This window comes from Hermetia illucens, chromosome 1 (assembly GCF_905115235.1).
Source record: "Hermetia illucens chromosome 1, iHerIll2.2.curated.20191125, whole genome shotgun sequence".
In the NCBI taxonomy this organism is placed as follows: domain Eukaryota; kingdom Metazoa; phylum Arthropoda; class Insecta; order Diptera; family Stratiomyidae; genus Hermetia; species Hermetia illucens.
The window spans coordinates 135,667,745-135,679,245 of NC_051849.1; the positions used below are offsets into that span (position 1 = coordinate 135,667,745).

The following is an 11,501-nucleotide window of genomic DNA, read 5'->3' on the forward strand; positions in this document are numbered from 1 at the left end:
TTTTAGCGAGGTCAGTCGATCGTCGTTCGGACCGCCAAATTTGCGCTTCATTACAGCGGTCGACATAAACCTGACATATGTGACCAACTTGACATCCCATTGTCACTAGGATTTTGAGAACGCCATTGAATCCTTCATTGAAAATATTTACAGCCAGAAAAGTGGCTATTTCTACGACTTTGGCCGCAAAATGAAGGTGTTTAGGAGCGAAAGTTCAGATCAATACATTTAACGACTCATGGTTATTCTGGGTCTCTGCTCCTAAACATCTGTTCAAGAGATCATCTCGTGACAAATCTTCATAGGTTGGTTTGATGACTGTTTGAACTTCTTCAGTCAAAGGTATCTTCTCGAGGTGAAAACTATCCAGTTCTCCTTTAGCTTCCGCTTTGCGCCATTTGCACCAACTGTCTTCACAATTTTGGACAATTTTGATGCTGAGGGTTTTCGTCTGTAGAACATATATGGAATAAAGTTTCCCAAATTTCTTGCTTCATTCCTTCTATCGAATTTGCGTGTCGACGAATAGCTAGCCCAGGAAATGTAGTGAGGTCCTTATCAGTAAGTTTTCCACCCCCTTTTCCACCAATGCCTTTGTGATTCTTCTTTGCATTTCTAAGCCGCGTTCCCATTCTTTTCTCGACATGTCTTACGTATTCCTTTTTTACTCCTACGTAATTTTATTATTTGCAGAAATACCGGAGAAAACTCCAGCAAAATCCAATATACAATATACAAAACTTGTCGCAATTGGAACATCCATGTTCATGCTTGCTAAAAGTTTCTTTGCTTATATTGATGCGAAGTCCTTTTTCTTCTCTGATAAGTATCGATTCCCATGAAATACTCGTTTTTTATTGCGAGCATGACGTTGAACATTAAAGCGATCTCCCTTCCCTTCGATCCATTTAAAAAAATCACTGAACACACAAACAGCACAATACTTACAACAAAATATAACTGAGTACAGGTTGAAAGCCTTTCAGTGCTCTCTCTAGACTGGATTATCCTTTTTATTGCAAACAGCAAATAAGTTTAGACAATTGATTGGTTTTCCATCTTTTTATATTTATACCTGTGTTCAAATTTATAAGGCTCAGGTAAAAAACTAACAGGTAAAAAAAGATTCGATGCTCTTTCTCATCGCGTACTCTAGCCGCGGCCGCAAACTCCTTACCTGTTTAACCCTGTAATTTCTGAAGGACTCGGAATATCGGAAAATCCCTTTGCCCACATATTCTCCACTATATATAGATACAATTCATGCAAAAAAAAAAATCGGTTTCTCCAACCCGACACACGGGATGACCCCCTTAAAGAACTATTGTATCTCTTTTACTGGTTATAGTATGCCTATTAACTATAGTATGTCAAACAAGTCTATAATTGTCAGGAATTTTAATATATCCCTAACTTCCAAGAATTTCAATTTGGCAACTGGTATTAAGTATTCTTTCAGGTGCCTTGACCTACTATGTACAATTGTCGAACACTCTCCCAGAACGTGTATGGGGGTTTTGACGCACTCTGCACAGAACCTGCAGGCAGTGTCCCTAGATATCCCTAGCTTCCCCAAATGATAGTTTAGTAGGCAGTGATCAATGAGTATTTCCACTATAATCCGAAAGTGTTTCTTAGTGAGGTTTGAACAGTCCTTTGTGCGCTTGCGTTCGTGTCACCCCATAAGCACCCTGGACTGCTCCATTCCTGGTAGGTTCACCCAGTATAGTTCCCTCAGCCATTCCTTTTCATTATTTAATGTCATAGCCACAAACTCGTTTCCGGTTGTGCAGAAGGTTTCTAGGCCGTGTAGAAGCGTCCCTGCTCCTTTCCTGTCCCATTGCCTTCTAACCCAGAGTATCCAGACCTTATTTTGCAAGCCGAGCATATTCAGTCTTTCAAGGCGTTCCCATACCAGGTTAGAGTTCACCTGGTTCGACCTAAAAGCGTTGATTTCCCCTTGGTTGTCGGTCAGAGTAGCAAAGTTCTGCGCCCTATAATTCGTTTCAAGGTTGAAGGAGGCACATCTGTATGTGGCGTATATGTATTTACACATAGAATATGCTAGTGTACTTGCCCATTGGGACCAAGTACATTTTTCTTGGATTAATGATCCCGGCGCCCGCTCCCTCCGCTATGAAGGATCTACCAAGTAATCAGTTACCGGTTAAAGTCGTATGTCACAGAAATGAAACCTCATTGTCATGTTATCCCTTGGTATCACCCCTTCTTCCCTTAACAGAATAATAATAATAATAATCTGAGGATGCAATTTCCGAGTCATCCAATATGTTTATCGTTTAATATTTGGTGAAATATTAAACCATTCCTGTGGATCAATTTCAACCCAAGTTCTTAATGGCTTGCTTGAACCGTTTAACCAAACGACAGTAGCTCATGATGTATGATACCCTTCCGACACTTCCAAATGCCCAGGATCACCTTCCCTTACAATTCTGATCTTATTATTGTTTGTTTACATTGTCCTTTAGCCTTTGCCCAATTCATTAGCGAAGTCTGCTCCCTCGGGCCGAATGCACCACTTCTCTCGATCGTAGGCTTGATCCGGATGGAACTGAAAATCGGTCTTTTGGTATTTCCATCTACTTCGATGGTCATACCAACGTTACCTATTGAGATTAGATTTTGGTCTCCTATCTGTGGTCCAGTCTAAAATTAATAGACAAGGAGTAGCTTTCTCGAAACTACATTTTTTTGTTTTTAACGTAGCTGTATACTGAAGAAGGGGATATATCGCTCCGAAAATATATACGTTAAAAACAAAAAATATAGTTTGCAAAAAGCGACTCCTTGTCTATAAATGACAGCTATCGATTTCTCGTCAGTGCGAATTACATGACCATACCACCTAAAATATTACTCTATAACCATGGCAAATTTCCTCATTTCGGATGTGATTATAGCGTGTTACGCCACAAATCCAACGCGACATCTTCGTTTCCATTACCGCGCAGCGTCGTTCATTATCTTTAATAGTCAGCCAGTATTCAGAACTATTGGGGGCGACAGGGTGGGTCACATTGCGGTAAATTCGAGATTTGAAATGTTCGCTGATACGTTGATCACAAAGAGTGGCGGTTTTGGAACACTACTTTTATTCAAGGTGCACTGATGCATGAAGCAATTTCATAGCGTTAGCGGAAAACACTGAATTCAGGGTAAGTACTCTGCTCTCAGATCTAAGATCAGACCGTGTTGCATCAGGCGATCGTTTGAGACCACATTTGCTGTAGGACACTCAGAAAACATCCTCTATAGAGTAGTATGTAGACTGCCCTTCTATTTCCATATTAGAATGATGATCATCATCATTCCTCGCCGTTTCTTGCCAGTCTAAGGATGTTTTCTCTCCAATAACGCGATTGAAGAACTTGCTAAACCATAGTGTTGGGCCCCAGCTCTGCGTTTCCTAGAGCTCGGCTACCATGTCGTCAGGTCCTGCGTCTTCCCTGATTTCATTCATTTTATTGCCTCTCCAACTTCTATAGGACTGGCATGTGTAGTTGCTCCAAATCTCGGCAGTTATCGCGGAATTGGTGGATCAGCAAATTCTTCTATTGAAATCTGCTCAAAATACTCCCGTCATTTGCTCGCCGTTGCTTGCCGGTCGGTACGTAAAATACCGTTCTTGCCATTAAAACAATAGAAATATTCGATATCTTATGGGCGTTGGTGCTGGCTTTTTACAAATCAATACAGATCTGCTACCGCCCAGAGTGCCCCATTTATCATGAAGATTTTTTTGGTCCCTGGTAAATGGTATCTGGTGCTAAATGGTATCTGCACTATCTGAAGGACAACCTGAAACCAGAGGAGACCTTTAAGACGGGTCAGGACATATCTAATCCTTCAGCATCAGAGCCAAGAAAGCGAAGAGCAGCGGAAATCAGCTCGCAAAAGAAAAATGACCTAAATCTGAGCCCAAGAGAGTGGAAATTTCGAGGCAGCAGCCAGGAGACCCGCCGTTACTTATGTTAATGCGGTAAAGAGCGTTCGACTGGCTATACTGTTGAAAGTATTTCCGGAATAAATGAGGAGCAGAAAATAATTGAGAATCTCATTTTCAGGGAGATGTGTGAGGAATCGAATAAGGAACTCGTGTTCACTGGCATACGATTTCGACCGGATCTTATACTGGTAGACTCCGCGACGGTAGACACGGCAGACTGGTTTAGGACTATAGTTCCCAAACTGCCAGGATGGAAGGAAACGGAACTATCAACATGTGCTGAGAGTGTTATGCAAGGGGCACACATGGTGATGGTCTACTTTCCCAAAGCCGCATTGATTGAGACGGAGCAGCTTTTACGCCTCCTCATTACTTAAAACATCTATCTTCTCACGCGGTTATGGAGAGAGAATGTTTAGAAGCAAGGGGAGGACAAAGGCAAACTCCTCACGATCGGAGGCAATTAAATATAGTAACTGCCTCATCAATTACAGAACCAAAGAAAGATACTCCGGGGGACACATCGGACGGTAAATCTACCGAGGTCAGGTCTCCGAAGGAATTGTAGAAGCCATAAAGGCTGAAAAGTCAGGAACGAACAGGAATGTGGACCTGCCGCATCATAGAAGAAACTAGATGACCGTGATCTAGAGCTTAAGTCGGACAAGAAAACCCAAGGAAGCGCCATGTCGGAGGAGGAAGATAATGCAGGGGGTAGAACATTGCTATTCTAACTGGCAGCAAAGCGGTTAATGAGGCACTTGGGTCCTACAGGTAAATTCCAGACTGGTATGGGAACACGCTCGGCTCATTCAATAAGATCAGGACACTCTGGGTTCCAAGCCACATTGAGTTAGAAGAAAATGGGGCAATGGGCAAGAAGCAGCGGCGCCCTTATACGAGCCAGAGGCATTCTGTGGGGTCGGAAATGGGCTCATCACTACGACATCGAAAGAAAAACGGTTAAGTGAACTTTACTGGATAGTTTATCCAGTAAAGTACCAGAAATAGAACAATCCAGAGTACTCATGGGGGGATACGAAATCAAGCGCTCAAAAGATTGCTTAAACTTCACCAAGAAGAGCCTCCGGATCACAGTGGTCACTGCAGGCTAAACTATCAACTGAGGAAGCAAGGGACACTGTCTGTAGATTATGTTCTGGGTTAGTGTCCGGTACTTGTACCAAGTAGGTTCAGACACCTGGGAGAATACTTAACACCAGATGTCAGGTTGAAACACTTGGGAATAGGGAACATAATAAAGTTTCTGTCGGTTATAGATTTAAACGACCTACTAGAGTTTATATGTATACTATAGCCAGTAAAGGGGTACGATAGTTCTTTTAGGACGCAGTGCGACATCCCTTGACTATATTACTATACCACGGTTCACAAACTAAGATTATTAAAAAATATCGACTTTGGTAGCTTGTTTAGCTTTTTTTGTGAACTTTGGTACTTTTTCACGCCTTTTCTAATGTAAAATAAATCGAAATACCGGTAACTGCATGCTTCGGGTGTAAACATTTTGTGTTCATCTTGTGTGAGAAGTTTTATATGCTCGTTTTCCCATTGGAGGTATATGCGCTCCAATTCAAATATTCTTTGACATACATATGCATTTCCAAACTCCAACCCCGCCGTTTATATGGGTTCACTTTATATGTTTTTTTTTCAAATTTTTCGGTTGGATAGGTTTTGAGAAAAAGACTTGCTACACTTTTTGGGGAACACATTCTGAGACCTCACACCCCTATGTTTCACCTAGTGTTAAAAGTAGCCCCAATTTCGAAAAGTACTAATCGAGCCGTTTTATTTGATACCCCACAATACCATGACATCAATGGCGCTTCAAGTATAAAGGTCTTGTATCCATCTTATGTGAGAAGCTTTCTACGCACATTTTTCCATTCGTATATGGGTAAAAACCCGAAATGTTTCTTCACATTATTTTGCAAACTACAAGATATACGTACATATTACAGACAAACTTTGCAACTACAAAATATATAAATTGATCATACATATATTCGCGATTTATTTCGTGCATATGTACATACAAAGTACGTATATTGAATACCGCTTGTTCAATGTACAAATATATTTACCTGAATCATACATACACATAAATACATACATCTGTCTGTCTGGAATAATTGACATTGATATATAAATGATTAAAAAACTAAAACGAAATGCCATAGAAACAAAAGAAATTGTGCTGTGCGCGGTTTTGGATATCGAAGGAGCATTCGACAACACATCGCAGACAAAGATACAAGATGCCCTGAGCCGCAAAGGAGTGGGAAATACCCTGGCATTCTGGATGGGCAAAATGCTAGAAAGCAGGCAAATAGAAGTACCGACAGATACAAATTCTATTATCATGAACACCACTCAAGGCTGTCCACAGGGTGGGGTAGTATCGCCGCTGATGTGGGCTATGGAAGTGGATGAACTCCTGGACGTCTTAAGAAATACTGGAATGCAAGTCCAGGGTTACGCGGACGACATTGTTTTCATCTGTAGGGGCAAATATGAAGATACCCAAATCCAAACTGGACTAAGGGTTACTAGTGCCTGGTGCAGGAAGATGGGACTGCGGATCAACCCAGCCAAGACCACAATAGTACCATTCACTAGGAGGCGTAAGCTTGATCACCTGAGAGTCATAACATTACATGATATGGAAGTGAAACGCAAAGCAGAGGTCAAATATTTGGGAATTACGCTACACCAAAAATTATTCTAGAAGACACATGTCGGAAACACTTGCCAGAAAGCCACGAGGGCTCTGATGATTTGTAGATCCATAGCAGGAAAAAATGGGGTTGCAGCCCGAAGATACTACTTTGGATATATACTGCAGTAGTAAGGCCAATGATTACCTATGGAGCGGTAATCTGGGCAGAAAGAACCGAACTCAGCACACAAGCCAGGGAATTACATAAACTCCAAAGGCTGGCTTGCGTGTGTATCATTGAGGCGTCGGACACGCCCAACCGCATCCTTGGAGGTCCTTCTGGGATTAACCCCTCTCCATCTGAACATACAGATGCAAGCAAGGAGGGCAATATTCAGGATGGCCGGTAGTATAAGTGAGGCGGGGAGCTGCCTAAATCGAAGGATGATTGATATTCTTTCTAGGCGGTATTCTGAATTACTGATACCAAGGGATAACATGACAACGAGGTTTCAATTCGATAAGAAGTTTGAAACACGTTTGAGTAGCAAGGCAAACTGGGAGAGCGTGGCTGCGACATACGGCTTAAACCAGCAACTGATTACTTGATACACTGACGGATCCCTCACAGCAGAAGGAGTGAGTGCCGGTGTTACTGGTCCAAGGAAAATGTACTTCGAGTCAATGGGCAGGTACAGGCGGAAATATACACCATAGACAAATGTGCCTCCTTTAATCTGTAAAGGAACCAGATGGACCGCATTGTGCGGGCATTGTTCCCCAGACACCCTGTACGGGTTGATGTAAATAGCGCAGAAAGCGTCGTGGATTGCCCCCTTTTCACAATGGAAGAACTCGAAGAAGCGGTTCTAACTATGAAAAACAGGAAGGCGCCAGGTCCTGATGGCATCCCGGCGGAAGTTTACAAACTGGTGCTCCGCCAACGGCCAGAATTGCTGCTTGAAGTGTTCAACGCGTGCTTGAAGGAGGGCATTTTTCCTTGTCGCTGGAAAGTGGCCAGACTCGCGTTGATCAGTAAGGGTAAATGAGACCCGGAGCTCCCGTCTGCATACCGACCGCTGTGTATGCTTGACACGGCCGGAAAATTGCTCGAGAAGCTCATCAGGGGTAGACTCGCTGACGCGATCCGTGCTGCCGGGGACTTATCCGCAAGGCAGTTCGGGTTTAGAACAGGGAAATCTACAGTGGATGCTGTTATGGAGGTCGTAGATGCGTTTAATCGAGCCGGGGCACACAGCCGCGGATCTCGACGGATAGTGCTCCTCATAACGCTTGATGTCACAAATGCCTTCAATTCCGTAAGATGGACAGATATGCTAGGCACACTAGAGAACTCCTTTCACGTGCCAAGCTATCTCTTGCGGATATTGAGGGATTATCTGAAAGACCGCTCCCTGTTCTATGAGACGCTAGAGGGCCAGAGGAGGATGGAAATCACGTCGGAAGTAGCGCAGGGATCCATCCTAGGGCCGGACCTCTGGAACGCTTCCTACGATAGTCTGCTGAGACTCGATATGCCCGAAGAGTGGCGCCTGGTCGGTTATGCAGACGACGTTGCGGCACTTGTTGCCGGACGCACTGTTGAACAGGCGCAAAGCAGACTTGGCATATTGATGCGACGGGTAAGCGGATGGATGACTGCTCACGGTTTCAACCTTGCGCTGGAAAAAACCGAAGTAGTCATCTTGACCAGAAGGAGAATCCCGACCTTGCGTCCCATATCGATCGGCGAGTTGACTATAGAGTCAAAACCAGCGATTAAATACCTTGGTTTAATGCTCGACTCGAAGATGAGCTTCTTCGAGCAAATCAAAGCAGCCGCGGACAGGGCTGCAGCAGGAGTCGCGGCCTTGAGTCGGCTAATGGCGAATGTCGGCGGCCCTATATCAACTAAGAGACGTCTCCTCATGGGAGCAACGCAGTCCGTCCTTCTCTATGGTGCGGAGGTATGGGCTGATGCCCTTGACAAGGAGGTGCATCGTAAACGCCTCGCTCAAGTGCAGATGCGGGGAGCTTTGCGAGTGGCGTCTGCTTATCGCACCGTCTCCGAACCGGCTGTGATGGTGATTGCGGGAGTGATCCCCGTTGCCCTCCTTGCCAAGGAGCGCAAAGCTATCTATCGCCGTAAGGGCGAAAACTTAAGAGAAGTGGTTGCCCGTGAAGAACGTCTACGCACCCTTAACGAGTGGCAACTTTCTTGGCAAAATGAGCCAAGGGGCAAGTGGACTGCGTGGCTCATCGACAAATTAGACCCATGGTTGAACAGAAAGCACGGTGAGATTGATTACTTCCTTACCCAACTTCTAAGTGGGCATGGAAGTTTTCAGTCTTACCTGCACAGGGTTGGGAAGGCGCGATCTCCTGAGTGTGTGTTCTGCAATAGAGTGGCGGATGACGCTGAACACACCTTTTCTCTTGCGAGAGGTGGGACGGCCTCCGCCAGCAGCTTTATGCAGACACAGGGAGCTCTCTCCAGACAACATTGTCAGAGAGATGCTGAAGAGCGCTGGCAGCTGGAATCGTATTGCGCATTATGTTCGGGCTCTTCTTACTACGAAGAAGATTGAACTCGACCGGCAGAGGGATCGGAAGGTAAGGGGTTCCCTGAACTAACAACTCCCCTCCTCCCCTCTCCTCCCGTTGGTGAAAGGAATTCCCTGACTTGAAGGCTCCCAAAGCCGGGAGAGCGGGAAGGCTAGCCCGAAGTAATGTGTCAAACGGTTCCAGGCTAGTTCTCTGATGACAGGGAGGTGTTTAGTTGGTAGTCCGCCAGCGTGGTGTTGCGGGAGTCCAACACTCTGTGCGTAAACGCATTCACCTATCCTAAAAAAACAAAAAAAAAAAAAAATCTGTAAAGGAACTGCAGGGGGCAGAACATAGCTATTCTCAGCGATAGCCAAGCAGCGATCAAGGCACTTAGGTCCAATCAGGTGAACTCTAAACTCGTGTGGGAATGCCTAGAGAGATTGAATACACTCGGCTCGTCCAACAAGATCTGGATACTTTGGGTTCTAGGTCATGCTGGGTTGGAAGGCAACGGAAGGACGAATTAACCAAGAAGGAAGCGGGGCCGCCACGGGCGAGATCTCTTCTGTGGAATCGGAAATGGTTTCATGGCTATGAATCTAAGAAATGAAAAGGAACGGCTGAGGGAACTATACTGGGCAGGCCTACCAGAAATGGAGCAGAGCAGAGTACTTATTGGGGGATACGAACCCATACGCACAAAGGGTTGCTTAAACCTCACCAAAAAGAACCTCCGAATCATAGTGGGAATTCTCACTGGTCATTGTCGGCTGAACTATCACCCAGGGAAGCTAGGGATATCTACAGACACTGCCTGCAGGCTTTGTGAGGAGTATGACGAAACCTCTATACACGTCCTGGGACAGTGTCTGGCACCTGTGCAAAGTAGGTCAAGGCATTTGGGAGAACACTTAATACCAGATGCAGAGCTGAAAGATCTGGAAGTGGAGAACATACTAAATTCCTGACGGTTATAGGCCTGCTTGAGATAATATGATCAATAGGTACACTATTACCGATAAAAGGGGCACAATAGTTCTTTAAGGACGCGGTGCGACTTTCCCTGAACAGAATAATAATAATTCCCTGCGACCTCCCATTCACGTGAGCTCACTTTGTTCTGGTATTGATGAATTCATATGTTATGATGACGTCATACAGGTTTTTCACGAAATTCATATAAAATGTAAAAATTTCACCTTCTATAACTCTGTTAATAGTAGTTGGATTTCCTTCAAACTTGCCAAAGTTATGCCTTATGTTATCCCTTAAGTAATAATAATAATTGTTGACGCAACAATCCATATTGGATCAGGGTCTTGAAGTGTGTTAGAGTACTTTATTCAAGACCGTAACGGTATACCACAGTGCACTGTGGGAGGCAATGTGGTCGGCATTGCGATTATTACCCTGATTTGACTCAAGTGCTTATTTCTAGGTGAGTCGATTAGTATTCGACATCCAGTGACGATAACATATTCCTCTGTCTCCACCAAGATTTGAACCGCTATCTTCCACTACGACAGCCTAGCCCTCTAACCACTTGAGCCATCCCTTAAGTGCCAAATTTTATAGTTCAAGTATGAACTTCAGGGGGGTTTCAGGCAAAATTTCTAAAATCTGCTAATATACTATTTTTAACTTTATTTGTCCAGATATCGGAACGGGGTGTATTTTAAGACCTAAATTTTGTTTAGATATACCACTGTATTTTTTTCAGATTTTTCGGTTGGATAGGTTCTGAGAACGAGACCAGTTACATTTTTTGAGTGTCATATTTTCACCCGATATCAAATATGGGGCCAATTTTGAAAACTACTAATTGAGCCCTTTCACCCCCCACATAGAATGACCATGGTCATCCTGTGTGGGGAGCCCTGCTTAAACTTAACACAAAATGGCGCCACTTACTGTATGTAAAGGGAACACCAGACCACACCCTGTCTTCATTCATGACAATGTGTCCAGCCGTTTCCAAATAAATCGGGTGTGACAGACAGATAGATAGACTGACAGACAGACATCGACTCGATTCTAATAAGGTTCTGTTTCCCACAAAACCTTTAAAATGATGAGGCAACATTCATCATCGCCGCAATGAATAGTATGGAAATTAATGACAGAAAATGATTTTGGTTCGTCAGCATACAGAAGACAAGGACAAATAAAGAAAATAATTAATAAAAAACAAAAACAAGAACGTGTCAGGGGGGGGGGGGCGATTTTAAAAACAAAGAAGTCGAAACAGAACCCTTGAAGTAGACTGCGCACAACAGACACTTAGGTACGATGGAATGAGAA

At 44.0% G+C, this 11,501-nt stretch overlaps 1 protein-coding gene across 1 annotated transcript in view; it reads right to left on the minus strand.

Annotated features, from left to right (window-relative positions):
* Nucleotides 1-11,501, minus strand: part of LOC119658720 (protein gustavus) — a 293,290-nt gene that overhangs the window by 169,225 nt on the left and 112,564 nt on the right. The gene's annotated exons all lie outside the window — the stretch shown is intronic.